The sequence below is a fragment of the Phyllostomus discolor genome, chromosome 4 (assembly GCF_004126475.2).
Source record: "Phyllostomus discolor isolate MPI-MPIP mPhyDis1 chromosome 4, mPhyDis1.pri.v3, whole genome shotgun sequence".
NCBI classification, from domain to species: Eukaryota; Metazoa; Chordata; class Mammalia; order Chiroptera; family Phyllostomidae; genus Phyllostomus; species Phyllostomus discolor.
The window spans coordinates 1,052,603-1,072,115 of NC_040906.2; the positions used below are offsets into that span (position 1 = coordinate 1,052,603).

Genomic DNA, 19,513 nt, shown 5'->3' on the forward strand with positions numbered 1-19,513 from the left:
CGGTGCCCCCACCTGCCCCTTCCCGCTCAGCCGCGGCATCGGGGCTTCCTTTCCCGGTGCGGCACCGTCGTGTGTCGTGTGCCGTATGGCGCTTGCGTTCCGGCTGCGGACAGTCTCCTCCAGCCGCACAGACCGACGGACCCGGAGACGGAGAGCCGTGCAGGTCCCTAAGCCCCTCTTCTAGAAAAGGCAAGTGGGCTCCTCCCTCCCCAGGGCCCGGCACTCCAGGCGCCTCTTTCCTGGGGGGGCTCCCGGGAGTCGGGGTGAGGCCCGGCTGCACACAGCAGCGGGCCCACTTGCGCCCCAGCGTGAAACCCCACCTTCTCCTCAGTCCTGCCTGGTCTTCTACCCCAGAACCCTTCCTTCCTTCCTGTGACCCTCAGGCAGGCCTCTCTCCTCCCATGCGCGTACAAGTAACCGGACTGGACTTAGAAGACGCACTTTCTCCCGACTGTTGTGCACTTGCACTAATTTGTGAAATGACACCGTGTCTTCGCTCTCATCCTCTAAGTGTTCCTCAGCCACGGGTCCTTCCCACTGCGTGCGATCTGGCGGCATGCACGTGGCCCTGCCACCGGCCAGGCCCCTGGTGGAGATTTTCCGCAGCTGTGTCTTACAGCATTCTGCCGTTTGCCATTCATTTGCTTCCACGTTATCTCAGAGCGGGTCTTTATACCTAGATGCCTAGGTTCTCCGGTCATCACTTATTATTTATCTCAAGATAGCTAAAATGCTGTAGAATTGTGGATTTTTATTTTGCATATTGTATTTTAGTCTACATTTTCCCCCTCTACGAATCACTGAGCAGGAATGATATTAAAAGCTACCTCTGTTCATTCCTAAGAAAACAGGCCTACAGACAAGCAACCACAAACCCCACCGTCCTCCCTCAGCCACGCAGTGGGGGCTCAGCACCGTTTGCCTCTAGGGTGATCCCGAGATCGACGATTAAACTGACCTGGTCTCTGATTTTTTCTGTGCTGCAGTGCTGCAGTTAGGACAATTCCAAGCCCTTGTTACAAAACGAAAGGACGTAACACCACAAAGGACGGATTCTGACTGAAGCGGAAACGCCGCTGCTCTTCTCCCCTGAAGAGGCGTCTGGGCGCAGGACTCGGACGCGCTCGAGTGCAGGTTAATGAGTGACGAAGGCTTATCGGCGTCTCGTCTTCTTGACGCAGCCGTGGGTGTCGATTCTTGGCCGGCCTCGCCCCCCCTCCTGTAATCCAGCAGGTAATTTCAGATAACCTAGTCACCTCTGGTAATTTCTCCATCGACTTCTCCTTTGCTCACGGAGTTCTCAAGATTAGTCTTCTTCCTGTTCCGCCCATCCTGCCCGAGGACACGAGTACTCCTGTGTCCACGCCGCTCAGTACCGTGCTGTCTGATCCGAGCCTAACAAGTAAGGACGTTTTGGTACTTGAGAGAAAAAAAGAATCCCTTGGATGGAGCTTTTAAATGATCTACCTAGATTCTGCTTTCTAGGAAAAAGGCTGCTTTAGTGAGGCGCCAACATATTTAACCAAATTTGGTCATTAAGATCTCAAGTCTTTCGAGCAATAGTCACCTTTTTTTGTTGTGAAACGTGCCGAGGTATTTCAAAGTATCCTGAAGGTACAGGTTTTACGTAAGCAAATTATACAGCCCTTTTAATTTAGAATATAGATTCCACACACCACTTTGATTAAAGGAAGTGTTTTATAAACAAAACAGTTACAAAGTGCTGCAATTTGAATACCAATGACTTAGTCTGGCAAGACTCCCTCCAGGAACTCCCCACAGCGCTGTCACCACGCAGGTCTGAACACTCAGGACACGCTGAGACCAGCCCAACTCAGTTTCTGGAGCTCCCGGGATCACAGCCCCCCGTTGGTCCACGTGCTCACTTGAACACTCGGGGTTCTGAAACACACCCGGGCCCTGAGGTTGAGAAGCCGGGTCGCAGTGTGCGGAAGGGAAAGGGCTGGGGGGCGGGGGAGGGGGGTGTGCGTCGGAAACCCCGTACAGGCCGCTGACTCAGGTGCCTCCCTGAGCTCACGGGGCCCCCGAAGGGCCTTCGTGGGGGACAGCACAAACCACCCCACCAGCAGCCTTAAAATGCCGAGCACTGGGGGAAACGAGCCGACGGTGATCCCCGAGAAGCACGGAGGAGGCTGCTTTTACCGGGAGTGCCCGCCGCCTCCCGCACTCTGACCCCGGAGGCGCGACCGCAGCGCCCGCGGTGCTCGCACCTCCCGCAGCCAGGCCCGGCCCCGTCGGCGCAGGCGCGGTCGGCCGGCTACAGGCCCGCCGGGAAGACCCACGGGCCCGGGCCCGCCGCTCCTCCGACCGCGTTCCCGCCGCGGGGCAGGGCGGGGCCCGCCGCGCCTGCGCGCTACTCCTTCGCGCAGCCCCAGCGAATCTGGGAGCAAGCAGCAAGCAGCACGTGACCCCTGCCAATATCCAAGATGGAGGCCGTGGCCAGGCCCCGCAGGCTCCCCGCCTGAGCCCCAGCTCTGGCGTGCGCCCGCTAGGCGCGCAGGCACGCGCTTGTGACCGCTGGGGCGGCGCGGGACAGCTCTTTGGGGCTGCGGAGAGGGGATGGCCAGGGCGAAGGCCAGTGTTTACACTCACTACTGGAACTACCTCTGTGCGCTTTCTGAACGCCGAAGCGCCCCATCGGCTGGCGCCTGGGGCGTCCTTTGGTCGCTCCGCCCTCTGGGATTGGCAGCTCCGGCAGCCAATGGGGTACAGGACGTGTGCGGGAAGGCGGGCAGGGGTGGAGCATCTCTGCCGTTCCTAGGCCGTCTGGCCTGGCGGTTGGCCGCTGCGGGACGAGGGGCGGGAGCAGACGGGGCTGTACCCTGAACGCCAGACAACCAATGGAAGGGCGGCTGGGAGCTCAGGCAGGGAGGGCGGAGGGCGGGGCCGAGCCGTAATTGACGAGCTCTTCATTAGAAACCGGGCAGGAGGGAGGGGCCCGAGAGGGGAGGTGATGCAAGGTTCCGGCAGCCAACGGTTGCAGAGTCTTCCGTGAGGGGGCGGGGCCTTAACGGCTGACAGGCGTTGGACCTGGCCTATCAGAGCCCCGCTCGGTGCTGGAGGGGGGAGCAGCATCATGGTTCAACGTGGGTCAATTTTTTGTGAATGAGGAGGGGAGGTTGTGGGGCCGCCGCAGCGGAGCACCGTCCCCGCCGCCGCCCGCGCCCGAGCCCGCGCGCCCGCCCGCCGCCCGCCCGCCCGCGCCGCCGCCTCAGCCGCCTGGGCCCGGCGCGCCGCGGCCGCGTCCCCGCTGTCGCCGCCGCCCGAGCGCCCGCCCGCCCGCTCGCCGCCGGCGGTGGTGGTGGCGGCGCAGGCTGAGGAGATGCGGCTCGGAGCGCCCGCCGCCGCCGCCTCCCCGCCCGCCGCCGCGGTAAGCGCACCGGCCCGGCCCCGGGCCATTGTCCGCCGCCGCCGGCAGGCCGTCGGCCTCCACGCCCCCCGCCCGCCGCCCGGCCCGGCAGGTGGACGCCGGGTCCGCGCCCCCGGCCCAGCCCGGCCCCGGCCCGTGCGCCCAGGCCGCGCGCCGCCCAGCGCGGGGGTTCCGGAGCGGGAGCCGGAGCCGGAGCCGGGCTGGACCTTTCCCTGCAGCCGAAGCGCGACGACGGCCGCTCGCTGGGGCCGGGAGGGGCCGGGCCGGGCCGGGCCGACCGCTGGCCTTTGGGGTCGCGGGGCGCCTCCGCCGCCCGGCCAGGCCGAGCCCTCGGCAGGTGGGCCGGGGGCTTCCCGAGCCCGGCGGGCGCCGTTTATGTAACTTTGTCAGGGCTGTGAGTTTGCAGAAAAACGTCTCTCCCGGGGCCCGCGGCGTGGGGTGCGCTGTCGCGCCGCGTGGGTGCCCCGGCCCGAGACCCCGAGCGGGTGTCCGCAGGGTTTGCACCGGCTGAGATGGGGCCGGTCCTGCCCCGAGGCTGTGAGCCCCGTTTTCCGGCGTTGCCAAAACACACTACGGAATTACAAGCAAATTATCTCGTATTTACATTTAACGTTGAATTATTTGACACTGTTACAGCGGGAGACCGTGCGGATCCGTTGAAAGGCCGGGGGTGGAACCCAGTGTACTCATTTAATGCACATCAGAAATTTGTAATAACTTGCAGCGGCTGATATAAGTGTTTTTTTTATTGCATGTTGTAAATTGACCTGCTGTGACACAATTTTCAAATAAAGCGTTGTAGAAATTAAACTTAAGTTATTTTAAAACTAATGACTTTCTTAACTAAATCCTAATTGCATGACTGTAGAGACCTACATCGCTGCTTGCTGCGAGCCGGCGCTGCCTGCCCCCGGCGCGGGAGGGAAGGGCCTGGCAGTTACTTCGCTTCCTCTCCCCTCCACCCGGGCTTTTCTGTTTATTCCCACAAACCACCTAAGCATGGAAGGCCTGGGGGAAAACATGTAAACACCCTCCCCGCGCCAGCCCGGCGGGAGGGGGCAGTGCTGGTGGGTTTGCACCTGGGCCTGGTTTCACTTTTTCTTCCGTCTCACGGTCGTGGTTACCTGGAGTTTTAATTGCTTCTGATAATTCCGTGCGTTCGGTGAAGGACCGGCTGTGGTGGCGGCGGCGGCGGTTTCACAATCCAGCCAGGAGGGGTGGTGGTTGGTGACTGGGGAGAGGGAGAGACAGTGAATTAAGGAAACTCAGCTGCTGGTACACAAATATACATGACGGCGATTGCAGAGCAACAAAAGTTATTGCAGAATTTTGCTGTAACTATGGCAACACAATTACTCTATTATCATTGGAAATGCAAAATGCCACCCTGCTAGAAGTTTCATCAGAATGGAGTTTGGGATATTGAAAATACGTGAGATGTATTTATTTTTTTCAGGTAGCTTCTGAGAATTCTAAAATCTGTGTTCAGTTATCTATTTTTAAGGCCGATCCAGCCTTCCCAGCTCGTCCGCTTGCTCGGATCTGTGGCATCTCTCCCCAGCACTCACGTTCGTGTGGGAGGGAAGTGTTTTCCTGCTTTAAACACACACACACACACCCTGTCACATTGTACGGCTTCCACAGCGTTCTGGGTTCTGGGCTTTTATTTTAAAGATCAAATGCCTTCCTGAAAAGAGCAGTGATCAATCAGAAGAGAAGCAGGGTTTCTGCGGCGGGCAGGCGGGTGTCACACTGCCCTCTTTGGGGTTCTGTCTCCTGCGGGGGCGGGGGGCCTGGCTGCGGGAGAGCCCCCAGGGGGAGCCATGGGGCCGGGGGTGGGGTGGGTGATGGGCTGCTCACAGGCCTGCAAGGCCCAGGGACCAAGGACAGATGTGGCCTTCGCAGCCCTGAGCCAGAGAGAATGTTCTGTGGTCAGCAGCTTCACAGCTGTGCAAAGTAAAAACCTCCAAATACCATGTTCTCTGAGGCCTCGGGGGCTGTTACTGTAGCAAGATCCACAGAACGTGGCCCCCGGCCCCCTGCAGCTAGAGGCCGATCCTGGCTTTCTTTTTGGTGCTCAGAACCTGCTTTCGGAGGGTGCCTCTTCTGATGTTTACTGGGAAGACTCTAGTTCTGGAAGTTTCCACACATTGTGGGGTTGCTGCAGTTTAATTTCGTTATAACTCTTTCCTTTTAACTACTGCATATTTATGCCCAGTAATCGACTTCCATTTTCCAGCTTCATTGTGAGGTTTCAATGCAGCATGAATGGCTTTGAATTCTCATCCTTTGATGTTGGGGGTGGCACCAGAGGAGAGGGGACTTTGTGCCGTCCTAATTGCCAGAGCCGAAGAAACATTTCGTCACTCCTGTAGAATTCGTCCATACCGTCCTCTATTGAAAACGGCTGGGCTTTCATGGCTCGGAAGCTGCCATGAGCAGTAGATTAATACCTGATGCAGGGAGGCAGCCAGGCGCAGGGGAGGAAGGGCAACTGTTGTTGCCAGGAGGCCGCCGGCCATGGGCCGTGCTGGCCTTTGGGGCCCCGGACCAGAATCCACGGCTGTGCAGACGGGGATCCGAGCGCCCGGTCCCCGAGGGAACTTGGGCCTCGGAACCTGGTTCTGCAGCCTGAGCAGCTGGGCCCCAGCCCCTGCTGCTGTGGCCGGAGGGCCAGTCCTTGCCCCACTGGTTGCAGCCCCTACCGGGGTCCTGGCGTGGGGGGCAGGGATTGAATTTGGAGGGGCTCTTTGTTTTGACCTCAGATGGTCAGCATATGCCGTGGACTGCCGTGGGCTCAGCGCGTTGGGCCTTGACCTCAGAGGAGGGTGCAGCATCATCTGGTTCAATTCGGACGAGGGGCCCGGTGTCACGAGCGCTGCTGCGTGTTAGCAGACCTCATAGCAGACCTCACTGGCGGATGTTTACAGAGGGACTCGTTCAGGGGAGGATGTCGCCGAAGTAGCAGGCGTGAGCTCTCCTCGTAAGGTCGTGTTTTTCTTCTCCAGCCTCTGTGGGTGGGGAGGAGGGCCGTGCGGGCTTGTTTGGGGTGCCCCAGGGGCACGGCCTCTGCAGCGGCTCAGGGCCTCCTTACTGCCCGTTGACTTCCTTCAGAACCGAGGGGACAGGTCGGGTCGGCCTCTGCATCCGCCGGCGCAGAAGCCAGAGGGCGTTTCCTGGGAGGAGACCCTGCCGCTCACACGGCCCAGCAGCCGACGTTCAGTGAGCGTCTGCTGGGGCCACATGCCACGTGGACCCCTCTTCCCTCCCCACAGCCTGTGAGGTGGCTGCCACTCCGTCCTCAGTTTGCGGGGGGGAGGGACCCAAGACGGAGGTGAAGATGTGGCATCTGCCACCCCGTTCCGCGCCACGTCCCCAATGCCGGGCCTGCCTTGTGCCTCTGTTTCCAGGCCGGGGACGGTCTCGAAGACGGAGCTCAGGGTAGGGGGGCCCGCGCGGCGAGCACGGCTTCTCGGAGGAGACGGCCGCGGGAAGGCCTTCGTGCGCTCAGCGTCCTGCTCGCTGGTGCTGGGGCTGCAGCAGCGTGCGGCCGGCAGCTCTGGCTCTTTTGGGGCGTCTGCTGCCCCGTGTGGGTTGAAGAGCTGGGGGGGGCCTCAGCGAGCCGGTGGGCAAGGTGGTTGCGTCGTGTGCTTGGATAGGCCCCGAGGCCGCCCGGGACAGGTGAGAGAGCGGGGACGACGCCTGGCGCCCACGGCTGCTTCGGCCCGAGCTCCGGGGCCCTCCTTGTTTGTCCGGGGGATTCCCGTGGAAGGTTTCATCGGAAGAAAGCTCTTTAAGGGCCTAAAACTTTGAAAACCACTGACTTAATACATTATTATAATACCAAGCCAGAAATCTTGAAGAGAAAATATTAAAAGGCTTAACACTGTAAGAATTACAGAAAATTCTCTTTGGCAAAAGACTCCGTGAGCGAGGTCGAGAGACCGTGGGAGAGACAACATTCAGAAACGTGCCGGCCAGCGTGGACACAGCCTTCGGGAACCGGCCAGCGAAGGGTGAGCCTCCCTGTGGCCGGAGCAGCGGAGCACGTGAGCCGAGGATCGTGGCAGCGGCGTGGCGGCGGGAAGGCCTTGAGCTTTACTGATGAGGACGTTCATCTGGACGGCGGGCCCCTCTGTGCCGCCGGGTGAGCAAAGGTCAGCTTTCCATCACCCCCGCTGGCGGCGGCGGTGACGGTTTCTCTCTCCGTGGTTTCTGCGGAGCGGAAGTGAGTTGATGTCCGCACGGTGCTCAGAAAGGGCCCGCGTGTCCTGGGCACGGCGAGGGTGTCGGTGCTTGGTGTCTGCTGTGTGGAGAGCAGATCCCCCCGATTCCTTAGTTCCTCTCCAGCACAGCTGTCTGCGTCCGGCGGCGGGAGGTCACGCCCCTGCCCAGCGTTCTGCTGGCTGGAGCGTCTGTGCTCAGGAGAGGCGGCAATGGCGCGTGGACGCCCAGGAGCGCACAGGCCATTCCGCCGCGGCATCTACAAAGGCGATGCCCTTGAGAGACACTGTGGGGCCTCGGTCCCAGGGTGAGTCGGGGTGCAGGCTCCCGGCCACAGAGGGCGGGGTGTTGGGAAACTGAGTCCTGAGAGGTACCCGGCCCCCCCCCCCTTTAAGCACTTGGGTCTCTAAAGTGATGACGGTGGTCCTTTGGGGGTCTCCGGGAAATGGGCCGTGAGGGACTTTGGTGGCCTTGTTCTGTACAGTGGTATTTGTGTAACTCCTTGCTCCAAGCATGAAATGCTTTAAAGAGAAAGCGGGTGTTTCCGTTGGGGAGAAACGACCGTACTGCGTGTGAAGGAGAAAAACCAGGTCCCGGGACGTGGGAAGGCATGCTCAGTGTCAGGAGAATCCCGGGGATTTGTTTCTCTGACCAGCTCGTGAGCTCTCAGGGCAGAGAGCCGGCCTCCTGGGCCTGGGCGTGCCCGGCACAGCCCGTGCTGCACACGGTCTCGCAAGCGGTCCGGACGAGGAGCAGGCCTGCCTTCCCTCTCTCTGGCCCTGTCGCGGCTCCTTGCTGTAGCGAGGACTGGGAGGCCTCTCGGCTGCGGGCCTCTGTCCGCCACCCCTTCTGCTGGCACAGGGCCGTCGGCTGAGCCGTGGCCTCTCCCCGCTGGCCGCCGCGCTCTCTGTGTGCCCCCGTGGCCCCAGGGCCTTTGCACACGCTCTTTCACCTCTTGGAACTACCTCTCTCCTCCCTCTCATCCCCATCCCCAGTCCACACTCACCCTTTGGTCCCCCTACTGCACTAACCCTGACGTCTTTTCTCCTTCTGAACAGGGGCCAGCTGTGCAATCTCAATAGCTCGTTGTGACACTAGTGGGTCAGTGTCACCTCTCTTACTTGCTGGGGCTCCTGGGGCTGAGGGCCTCCCGCCTGCCCTGCGCCAGGGCCCGGCAGCAGGTGCTCCGTGAGCGAGTGCGTTGCTGAAGGAAGGGCTTGCGTGGGCTCTGGGGGGGAGAGAGCCTGGTCCAGGCCTGGCCCTGGGGCCCTGCAGCCCTCGGTACTGCTGCCTGGGCTCTGGGCTCACCTGTCTGCTCCTGGCCTCAGTCTGGGAGCCTCGGGGATCTGTTGGAGATGGTGTGCTTTTAAGGAGATGCCATCAATGCAAATGCGGTGGGCCCCGAGACCCGGCGAGGAACGGGAGGAGGGAGGGCCCCCGGCACACAGCTGTCGAGTGGCACACGGGGCCCTGAGCCCCGGGCCAGGGCGAGCGCACACAGCCTGGTCGGCCCCAGGACTCCGGGCGGCCGGCCGCCGCGTTTCCTCACGGCACCTTCTCACTTGTTCCCTTTGGAGTTGTTGTTTGGTCACTTCTGGTTCAGCCTCCTGGTTGCAGTGTGGTGCCTTAGCCTGGTTGTGTACGTAAGCGTTTTGTTGGAGTCTGCTGTCTTTGGAAACGTGAACGCCAGGCTGCGTGAGTTTACTATTGTTGATGAAGCGTTCCGGCCGCGGGTCCAGTGCTTTTGTTGGGTTGACGTTGGTGCGTGAAACCATAAATCAGCTCTCAGGCCTGAGAGCCCGGCCGGCCTTCCGAGTGGGCGAGTGCGGTGGCGGTGGGGCCGCGTCCCCCCCCCCCGGGAGCGCCGGCTGCTTCCTGGGTCCAGCTGCCGGAGCGTCTTCTCCAGGCCCGAGAGCGGTTCTGCGACCCCCGCGGCCTCGCTTCCCTGCGGGGCAGTGCTGGTGGCGTCTGGGAGGGTCTCCCGCAGCTTCTCGTGGACAGTGGTCATTCGGCAAACCCTGAGCCTGCACACCGCCCCCAGCGCACAGCGAAGGGACGGGGTGGACGGCTCTGAGCAAAGAAGTGCTCCCTGCAGGGGTCTCGGTGGCAGAGGCACTGGGAGGTGCTGCGATCCCAGTCTCCGTCGGGGAGGCCTGGTCCCTGCCTGCAGGGAGCTCAGCCGCTGGGGGGCCGGGGAGGAGGAGGGCTCACATGCAGGTGCCCCAGGCTGCGAGGCTGGGGCTGGGGCCCAGTTGGTGGGGAGGCTGAAGCCGGGCTGGGCACTGGGTGGGGTCCTCTTCAGCCAGAGCTGTGTGCCGCTGCAGGGCGGCGGGGCCGTCATGGCCGGTGCTGGTGGGCTGGCGGGCAGGCTCACCTCCACAGAGCCCCTGCCGCCCCGAGCACACACCTCCTGTTCCTTCCGTTTCCCAGCAGGGGCCCTGTCCCTGGAGGAGGGACTGGGGTCAGGGACTCAGGTGCAGGGCCAGCCATCTCTGGGGCACGTGCGGGGACCGTGGCGCTGTCACCCAGGGCTCCATTGTGGCCGCGCAGCCTGATGGGAGGTGGTAGCTGTCTCTGTCCCTTCTTCCTTCAGCCAGTGTCACTGAGAGCCCCTTTCTAGGTTCCGGACTCCTTGGCGTGGCTGTCAGGACCTGAGCGCCCTGGAAGTCATTCTAGAGAACATTCTGGAAAGGATCTGAGCAGCTTCTGATCCAGCTGTTCATTTTGTGCATCTGGAGTCAACAGCTGATTGCGCCCCACCCCCCGCCCGCCCGGCCCCCTGCAGGGCGTCTCGCGAGTGTCACGGCAGAAAGCGGGACCTTGCAGGTCTGCCGGCCGTGAGGCGGGCACCAAGCAGGTCAGCGGAGCGCACGGCCATCCCCTCAGGACTGGGGTTTGAGACCCGCCAGGGCGAAGGGCTTAGAGAGTTCTGAGTGGGCTGGTCCGCACCCCGCCCCACCCCACCTTTGGGGCTGTGGACACCCAGGGAGCTGCAGCCACCCACCAGGGCCTCGACCGCCAAGAGGGCCATGCCACCACTGGCGTGGGCCGAGGTTAACTGACAAGTACTGGGAGTGCGGCCGCCCGGGCGGCAGGCCCTGCCGTGGGTTCAGACCCACTCTGACGTAAATGGAGGGCAGATTTTGCACCAAAAAGTCATAACAGGTGGATCCAGCCCCTGTTCTTTGGAAAACCTTTCTTTGCCAGCCGAAGGGCTGGGCCGTAATTGCCCCCAGGCCCCCGGGCCAGAGGGACACACTGAGGGACACGGCACTGGGGCGCCTCGGTCCCCGCTGTGGTCTCCGCGTGGCACCTCCTCCGACGTGGGTGTCCGCCTTGGATCGTGCGGCCACCTGAGCCCGTCCCGCATCGTCAGCTTGGGCAGCGGCCCACCTGCCTCCTCCTAACCGTTCTGTCTTCTCCAGGTGGCTGAGGGCGTGTGGGCTGGTGGCCCGCCTCACCCCGGACAGCTGGGAGTGGCCTCCTGGCCCACAGCGCCGAGAGCCCCCCTGCCACGGTGGAGCATCGAGGTCACCCCCGGCCCCTCCCTGGGCTGATGGCGGCCAGCCCTCCGGGACGAGGAGTTAACCGACAAACAGCAGCGTGAGCTGCGTCCCGGCTCCCAGCCCGGAGAAGAATGCCCTTCTGCGTCAGAATGCGCAGCACCGAGCCAAGTGTGGGCTGCCTTTGGGGGAAGCTATTATTTTCAGAATTCTTTAATGAAGCTGAGGACGGAGCTGAAGGGGCAGAGAGGCTCCGCCCTTCCCCGGGTGCTCTCTCTCTCTCTACTTCGGGGCTCCTCGGCGGCTCGCGTCAGAGGGCGGGGGTGCCGGCTCCTCTTGCTGTGGCGCCGACTTGCCTGTCGCGCCCAGGAGGGTGTCCGTGCCGCGGACACCTTGCCTCCCCGTGGCTCTGGGAGCCAAGGCCACCCGTGGGTGTGGAGGCAGACCTGGGCGGAGACCCCGCCCTGCTGCGTGACCCTGGTGGCTGGCTGGCATCGCCTTGTTGCTGCAGGTCCTGTCTGCGGGGTGAGAGATGGGCTCCTTCCTGGGAGCCGTGGGCAGGCAGAGAGGGGGTGCTGCGTGGGGGCCGCCCCCTGAGGCCCGGCCCTTTCCCACCCCTCTCTGAGGGCAGGTCTTGGGGCGGCTGCGGTCTGCTGGGCTGTGGCGGGGGAGGGCGGAAGCTGGGCCCCTGTGCCAGCTCAGGGCGTCTCTGCCTGCATCTGGGTGCCCGCGTCCGGCGGGGTGAGAGCCCCCCTGCAGGGCCTCACATGGGAGCAAGCCATCTGCCGCCGTCCTCGCAGGCGCTGTGTCCAGAGACGTTCTCGGGAGCTCGGCGGCACCCTGCACCGTGCGGGGTGTGCCGCGCACGGCGGGGGTGCTGCCCTGTGTCCCGCCCACAGGCTGCCCTCGGCCACGCCGTCCCGCTGCACCTGGCCTGGCCGAGGTGCGTGCATCCCTAGGCAGGGCGGCTGCGGTCCCTGGCCCCGAGGGTGACCGTGAGCAGGCGTGAGGGAGACTTCTGCCGGGTCTTCATGCCGAGGCACTGCCTGGTGTCCTGGACACGGGGTGTATGCCACGGGGCCGGTCGCAGGTGCCCCTGCCCTGCTTTCCTCTTGTTCTGTGTCACGCGCCAGTGGGGAGCGTCAGGGACGGGGCCCTGGCTCCTCCCGTGGTGACACGAGGCAGGGGTGCTCTCCAAGGCAGCCGTGGCTGGGGGAACCTGCATGGCCTGGGTGCTTGGGTCCTGGGGGCCGCAGGCCTGGGGACTGAGAGATCAGAGAGGCTGGGTGCTGCTGTGCCCTGCGGGCAGGGCCCTCTCCGGCGGCCCTGCGGGTGTGTGTGCGGGGCAGCTGTGACTGTGTCACAGGGCCGGTGACCTCTGGTGAGCGGAGGGGCACGAGGCAGGAGACCAGGTTGCGTCCCCCCGGATGGTGGGAAAGGTGCTCTAGGGGAACGTCTCTGTGAGCGGCTCTCAGCCCTGAGCGGGAGGGTGTTTCCAGTAGCTCTGTGTCCGCGAGGATCCTGCACGGCAGGGTCAGGGAGCACTCTGCAGGGAACTGACCGACTTGCTTTTTTGGAAAGTGCAGGTGAAGGGGTCCGGGTACGGCTTGATCCAGCTCCACCACGCCGTCACTGAGACGGGCTTGTTTCTTCCCCCTGTCTCGGGAGACTTGACTTCCGGTCCTAAGATGGTCCTGCCAGCTGCCCTCAGGGCTACACACCTGCTAGTTTGTGCCACCAGGAAAGAGGGTATCTTTGTCCCAACAAGAGTCTCGGGTTCACTCTGCTTCATTTGCCTCGGGCCACCTGTCCACCTCTGAACTGTCACCGCGACCTGGGCACAGAATGTGCCGAGTGGCGGCAGAGTCGGCTTCCCTGACCAGTCCCGCTGCCCTCGGGGCTGTGCACCTGGGGAGCCCAAGGGGACCAAGGCAGCTGTCCCACGGTGCCCCGGGGAGCACCCCGCCCTGTGTGGAGGGGGCAGGTGCCGAGGGTGTCCTGAGAAGGGTGAGTGCCGCGGTTTCGGAAACCCTGTCAGCCCGTCAGCCCGCCTGCCGCTCGGCGAGCATGGGCTCCGTGGGAAGGAACGTGCTTTGGGGGGAGGCAGCTGGGCTGGAAATATGGGCGTCACAGCCCCCAGTGTGTAAGTGGTCAGTCACCCGGCGTCCCTGTGCCTCAGTCTTCCCACCTGCAGAGTGGGCGTGAGAATTCCCTCTGGGGACGCCTGCTGTCAGGATTGAGCAAGACAAGGAGGCCGTGGCCCAGCTCCTGGACCCGCTGAGGGCACGGGGAGGGCACGGGGCGAGGGAATGCTGCCACCCGGCCTTAGGCTCAGGTGCCTGTGGGCTGGGTGGACCCCGCCCAGCCGCATCCCGCCAGGTCTCCGCAGCGCGCCGTCGTTAAGTCCTGCTGTCGGTCCTTCAGCAGCCCTGCGGCTCGGAGACCCGCACTCACTCCCCGCTGACACCGAAGCAGAAGCAGGCGGTGTGACGGGGGTGCTCGCTGGGCCCGGGCCCCTGCCTGTCCCTCCCTCCGCACAGGTGGGGACGGGAGGCACAGCCGTCCACACCCAAGTGGGGGGTGCGGGGCTCGTTCCGGGGTGCACCCTGGGTTGGAGGGCTGGGTGGTGCCCCGGTGTGGGGGGCGTCCCAGCCAGAGGGAGAGGAGAGACCCTCAGACCTCGCCTTCCCCACCCGGAGGGTGTCTTCTCAGGGGGTGGGGCCTCTCACTGGCAGGGAGGGGAGGCTCTCCTGGGGGTCGTGTTGCTGCTGGTGGTGGCCCGTCCCCTGGCCCCTGCCGGCTGGGGCACAGCTGGACAGTGAGCAACCCGCAGCCTGAATGGTGGGACTAGGCTGCAGGCGGCCTCTTGGTCCGGGTGGGCGGGAAGAGGTTCCTACCCTCTGCTTCCCCTGGGGGCCACCCCTGCTTGCAGTCCCTGTGCCCACGGGGCGGGGGGCGGGCGGTGACCTCGTCCAGGGCACTTGTTACCAGGGCCTTCTCTCCCTGCGCCTCAGCCAGCGAGGCTGTGGGCGCACCGCCCTGGCTAGCGCTGCCCACACCCCTGACAGGCGTGCACTCACACACACGGGGCGTGCCCGGCCGGGGCAGCACCCAGGTGTGTGCACACCCATGGGGTCCCGAAGGAAGATCGGAAGCCCGCCCCTCTCTCATGGCCCGGCGGGCTCATTGCAGCCGCTCGGCCTACGCGCCCGCGGCTGAGCAGGGAGCAGCAGATGGACCCTCGGTGTCTGAGTCCTGTCGGGTCTGGCTTCCTCAGGACGGCAGGACAGTGGCTTCTCACTCGGGAGTCGGGCTCTGACCTGTCCGCGGGGCCGCGGGTGGGGCTGGGCCCAGGCGGCTGTGGCCGGCTTCTGCACAGCCCCTGGGGCACGGGCTCCCCTTTCAGACTCGGGTCGGGGCTCCTCGTGGAGGTCCCTCGGGTGCCCCTGGCGCTGGTGTGCCGACAGGTCTCGTGGCACAGCGCCGTGGCGTTCCGGGGCACAGACGTGCCGGAGGCGTGTCCACGCCGTCCAGTGGAGGGCTCGGCCTGTCTCTCAGAGTCACCCAGGCCCCGAGCGTCGTACCCTCCCCTGGGCACCCAGGGGCCCTGCCTCCTCGGGTGGCACTCCTCTTCCAGGCCCTTCCAGTGAAGGGCTCCCCTTCTCCCACTGCAGCCCCCCCCCAGCCTTTGCTCCTCACGAGGATGCCCCTCCGACCCCCTCTTCTCACACCTGGGCCGGTGCCTGCGGCCTCGATGCCCATGGATGTGGTCAGGGCCGCACCCACAGTCTCCCTGAGCCCTGCCCCCTGCACGCCCGCCCCAGGCCCTGCGCCGTTGGCCCTCCTCCTCTCTTGGCCACACCCAGACCCCAGACAGCCAGGCCCCTGCTGTCTGGGGTAGCATTCGGGCCTCCTGGCTCACCTGCAGCGTGTCTGCCCCACCCAGGCTCCTCCTCCGTGGCCTGTGGCCTGTGGCCTGTGGCCTGGCTGCAGGGACCTGCTGGTGTTCTGACTGGGTTCTCCAGCCCTAGGCTTGACTGAAGCACGGTGGGGGGTTGGGGGGGTTGTTCCAGGTCTGCAGCAGGAGAAGCACCCCCTTCCCATTCCTTAGCGATGAGGCTCACAGCCTCCTGGGAGTCCCTGCTGGGACCATGTCTCCTGGCCTCTGGCCGCTCTGTGCCTCATGGTGAGGGGTGGACAAGGCGCAGTCAGGGTCTCGGAGTGCTGCCGTGCCCTTTGGTCCCCAGGGCAGACTCCGAAGAAATGGGCCGAGGCTGTCGCCCAGCCCGGCCCTGCCTGAGCTGTGGGAGCTGCAGGCTTCTCAGCGCCTGAGGTTGAGAAGCAGGAAGCAGCTGGCACCTGTGGGCCTCGTCCCCGTGGCCCCTCTGCCTCCTGGCGCCTACCCCAGGGGCTGGGCGGAGGCAGAGCCCCCCACTGCCTGTCCCAGCCCGAGCCCTGTTTCCTACAGTCCTTGCGTCCCACCCGGTGCTGAGGGCAGCCCCCAGCCCAGTGTGCAGAGCCCGAGCTCAGTTCCTTGCAGCCCCCGGAGGGACGAGGCTGGGAGGCCCAGGGTTCCCCGGGCGGCCTGGGGCAGAGTGTTTCTCAGAGCCCGAGGGAGAGGGCTTCCTCCCACGGCGGGGGCCAGAGGGGCCGGGCACCGCAGCACGGGAGGCTGGGTGGCAAGGGCAAGGCGCCTGGGCTAAGGAGGGGGCGCGAGGAAGAGGCTCCCTGGATGCCCCGTGGCCTGCGGGTGCTGGGCATCTCTGCCTGTCTCCTGCCCCCCGGGCTCACGGTGCCCGTGGACTAGGGAGCCGGGGTCTCCGGGCTGGCACCCTGCAGCAGCCCTCAGAGTTTACCTCCCTGCTCCGCCCTGGAGAGGGCTGCCCCGGGCGCCCTGCAGGCCGGGTGGCCTCAGCCTTGCTCGTTCTCCCTCCCGCGCCCCCGGCCGCTCTGCCTCAGCGTCTCTGCTGGGCGCCCGGCTCCGCGTCTGGCGGTTGAATGTGAAGTCTCGGCCTGGTTGGTGCTCGGTCCCACGCTCTGCTCCAGGAAGGAGCGCTTTGTAACTGCCCGTCGGGAGGTCGGTCTGTCGGTTTGTGGGTTTGGAAAAGGACCTTTTCTTCGTGGCTTCCCCGAGGACCGTGCACTTCTCTGTGTTTCTCTGGCTCTCATAGCAGCTGGGTGTGGGGGCGCTGGTGCCAGCCCCCGCTCCGTCTCATCTGTCCGCAAGGCTAGCCCCAAGCAGGGACAGCCAGCCTGTGTCCCCCTTCCGAGCCCTGACCCCCAGGCAGGAAGCTGGCTCGCAGAGGGCCAGCCCACAGAGCCGAAGTGTGAATGACACAGGTCTGCCGGGGGGCCGTGCCCCTTGCAGGGGGGCTCCTGGGGTGCGGGGGTGGGGGGCAGCGCGGGTGGGTGGTGGGGGTGCTCTGGCGCCCCACCTATGCTGCTGGGCTGGGGCCCCAGGAAGCAGGCGTGTCCTCCTGGGCCTTGGGGGACCTCCCACTGGGGGGGGGGGGCTGGCCCTCTGGGACCAATCAGGTCCTCGAGGGGTGGGGGGAGGGGGCTGCAGTTACAGGATCCGAGGGAAGAGAAGGGAAGTTATTGCTCTGTGTTGCCTGAGAGTGTTTTTTATTAAAGCGTCTCCGATGGCATTAATATTAAAGGAAGGAAATTGGGAGAATAGATCAGCAATACAAATGATCAGTTACTGTAATTGGGAAAAATACTAATGATTTAATTTGTATATGTGGCAACAGTGTTTTTTAATGACTGCCCTGATAATCAGAGACAGGTCGTGCATCACAAATGCAAGCAAATAGAGAAATCCGTCACTTCTGTTCATTTTCACAGAAGAGGTCTTTCCGGCTTTTTCTGTGACAGTCTGATAATTAGGGTGCCTAATTTTAATCTGTGCCGTGGGTGCACGCCCTGCCTAGCTCGGGGAACCAGCTGGTGTCGGCGTGATTCCGTGCCGTCGGCGGTGGCCCGAGGAGATCCAGGGCACCGTCGGTGGTCGGTGACACCGTCCCCTGCAGGGCTCCGTGTGGTTTGCACCGTCTGGCTGCCGCGCTGGGGGCCTGAGCGGCCCAGGGAGCTTCCTGTGGTGGCCAGAGAGGCGGTCTTGGGGTCGGAGCAGTGAGCCCTGCGGGGGCGGGGGCGGGGGCGGCTGCGCCCGGTCAGAGAGGTGGAGGCTGCTTCAGGGGTTTTCCCTCAGGGCGCTCTCGCTGTCACCGGCTCAGAGGCCGACACCCTGTTGTCACCGTGGGCAGGACGCAAGCTCGGGCTTCAGCACTCGAGTCGGCCACGTGGCGTTCGGGCCCAGCTCGACCTGGTTCCGCTGCCCGGTCCTGCACCTCAAACAGTGATTTCAAAACCACTCCGGGCCGAGTCGCAGGTGTCAGGTAGTGTCCGGGGGGAGGAAGTGAAGTCAGCTTTCGTTTACTGTGATTGCATTTGGGTAAAGCCTGCCCTTGTCCTCTCCCTGTCTCTTGGGAGCTGGGAACGTGGGCCGCAGTGCCCCGAACTCAGGTCGTCCTCGCGGGGCCGGTTCCCGAGCAGACGCAGCGGGAGATGACATGGTGCCCGAGCGGCGGCGTTGGAAGAGAGGGGCCGGCTGAACCGTGAATCACATCTCCAGGACGGGCCGCGCCGGGCCGTGGGGAGCCAGCCATGCGTCTCCCAGCACGGGCTCGCTGCGTGTCCTCAGCGTGACGCTCCCGGGGTCGAGGAGTGGGAAGCGGTGCCCTTGCTGCCGATTCCTGGAATCTGTCTCCTTTGCTGTCCCAGTGCCCAGTGCGTGGTGGTCACATGTGTGGGGGACAGCTCCTGACCACGTACACGCTCCAACCATCCTGATGAGTGTGGTGGGGCCCGGTGTTCTTCCAGCCACTCCCCGGTGACTGCGGCACAGACGCTCCTGGAGGCGCCGCCGCACGGCACCCGGTGGTGCCGCGGGAGGGGCTGCCGAGCTCCACGCGGTCGCCTGGGCGCAGTGCCTTGTCTCCGGCCGGGCGGCCAGGCCGATGGAGAAGGACACCCCCACGAGTCTGTGCAGTGGGGGACGGGGGGCCGTCTGCGGGACGGACGGGTGGTGTGTTGGAGTGTGGAGTGTGTGTCTGGCTTTAAAAACTGTTACCGTCACGGAGAGAAACACGGCACGTGAAACGCCCCATCTTAACTGGCGCAGGGCGCCAGGTGCTGTGGGGTGAGTCCGCTCCGCCGTGCAGCCGTTCTCAGCCCGGCTTTCTCGCACCCTTGGGCCCGTGCGCACACCCCAGGTCCGCCGGCTGTGGGAGGGGCTGGCCCCGAGAGGCACGGGGCTGCCCCCGGTGCTCTGCCGGCCGCCGGCGCTGGCTAACGCTAAGGGAAGGGCGCTCACACGGACAGCAACTACACTGCGTGCGTATGACCACGCGTGCGTGCATTTGAACACCGAGTGAACGCCCATGTGGGGGCGGGGCCGGTGGGGTGGGGGTCTTTTCCTTGGAAAGAGGGCGGGGGGGGGGGGGCGGGACGCATCCTGGGTGCCCGCAGAGTGGAAGTCTGCAGGGGGCTCCGTGTGTTTCTCGTCTTTGAAAGGTAGCGTGTGACCTGAGGCCACAGTGCCAGACTCTGCTCAGCCCAGGAGAGCGTGAGCTGCAGGTGCGCTCCTCAGGAAGGAGGGGCCTGGGGGCAGTGAGACCTGGGTCTGGACCCTCGCCCCCTCAATTCCCAGGGCTTCCTCCCTCCCTTGCTCTTCCCGGTCAGCTGTCACCTGGTCAGAGCTGGCCCCTGCCCCCGGCCCCTGCTGCCCGCTCCCGACCACTTTAGCTTCCTCCCGGCCCCACCACCCCGACGTGCTGGGTCTGCCTGGTGGTCTCCTCCCACAACGTGCAGCCCAGAGCCGCTGCCAGTAACCAGGGGCCAGGGACCGCCTTGCCTGGCTAACTCAGTGGCTGCGTGGCACATGGGCAGTGGCCTGGCAAGATCCGTGGCGGGGGGGGGGGCAGGTGTGGGAGCTGCGTGTCCCTTCTGGTGCCCCTGCTGCTGGCTGGGCAGAGGGTGCCGGGCCTCACTGGACCGCTCACCGGTGCTGCTCCGGGACCAGTCTCCCTGCAGCGACCCCTGCCACCCGACCCTCTGCCTCCTCCACAGTTGTCCTGTGAGACGAGGAGAGCTGAAGACCAGGGATTTGGTCTCCACAGAACTTCCACCTCCAGAGGAAATCGGAGGTGCTCAGGGTGAGTCCCGCCTGGCAGGCGCGGTTCTCAGGCCGCTCTCCAGAGGTCGGTTCCCGCTCAAACCCTGAAGGCACGGTGGGGACTTTCCCGGCCGGACACCTGCCCCAAGGCATGGCCGTCTCCCAGAGTCTCGGCGTCTGCGCCTCTGGGACCTCCGCCTCGCCCCGGCACCTGCCCGG

The 19,513-nt window shown here is 64.5% G+C and overlaps 1 protein-coding gene across 9 annotated transcripts in view; it reads left to right on the forward strand.

Moving 5' to 3' along the window:
- Positions 1-3,102: 3,102 nt before the first annotated feature.
- HDAC4 (histone deacetylase 4) overlaps positions 3,103-19,513 on the forward strand; it is a 147,099-nt gene continuing 130,688 nt past the window's right edge. For 8 of the 9 annotated variants that reach the window (XM_036022634.1, XM_036022633.1, XM_036022635.1 and 5 more), the window contains exon 1: positions 3,221-3,391. The gene's annotated coding sequence lies outside the window, so the exon portion shown is untranslated. Of the gene's footprint in view, positions 3,392-19,513 lie in introns of all 9 variants that reach the window. The other variant, XM_036022637.1, reaches the window with a different exon arrangement.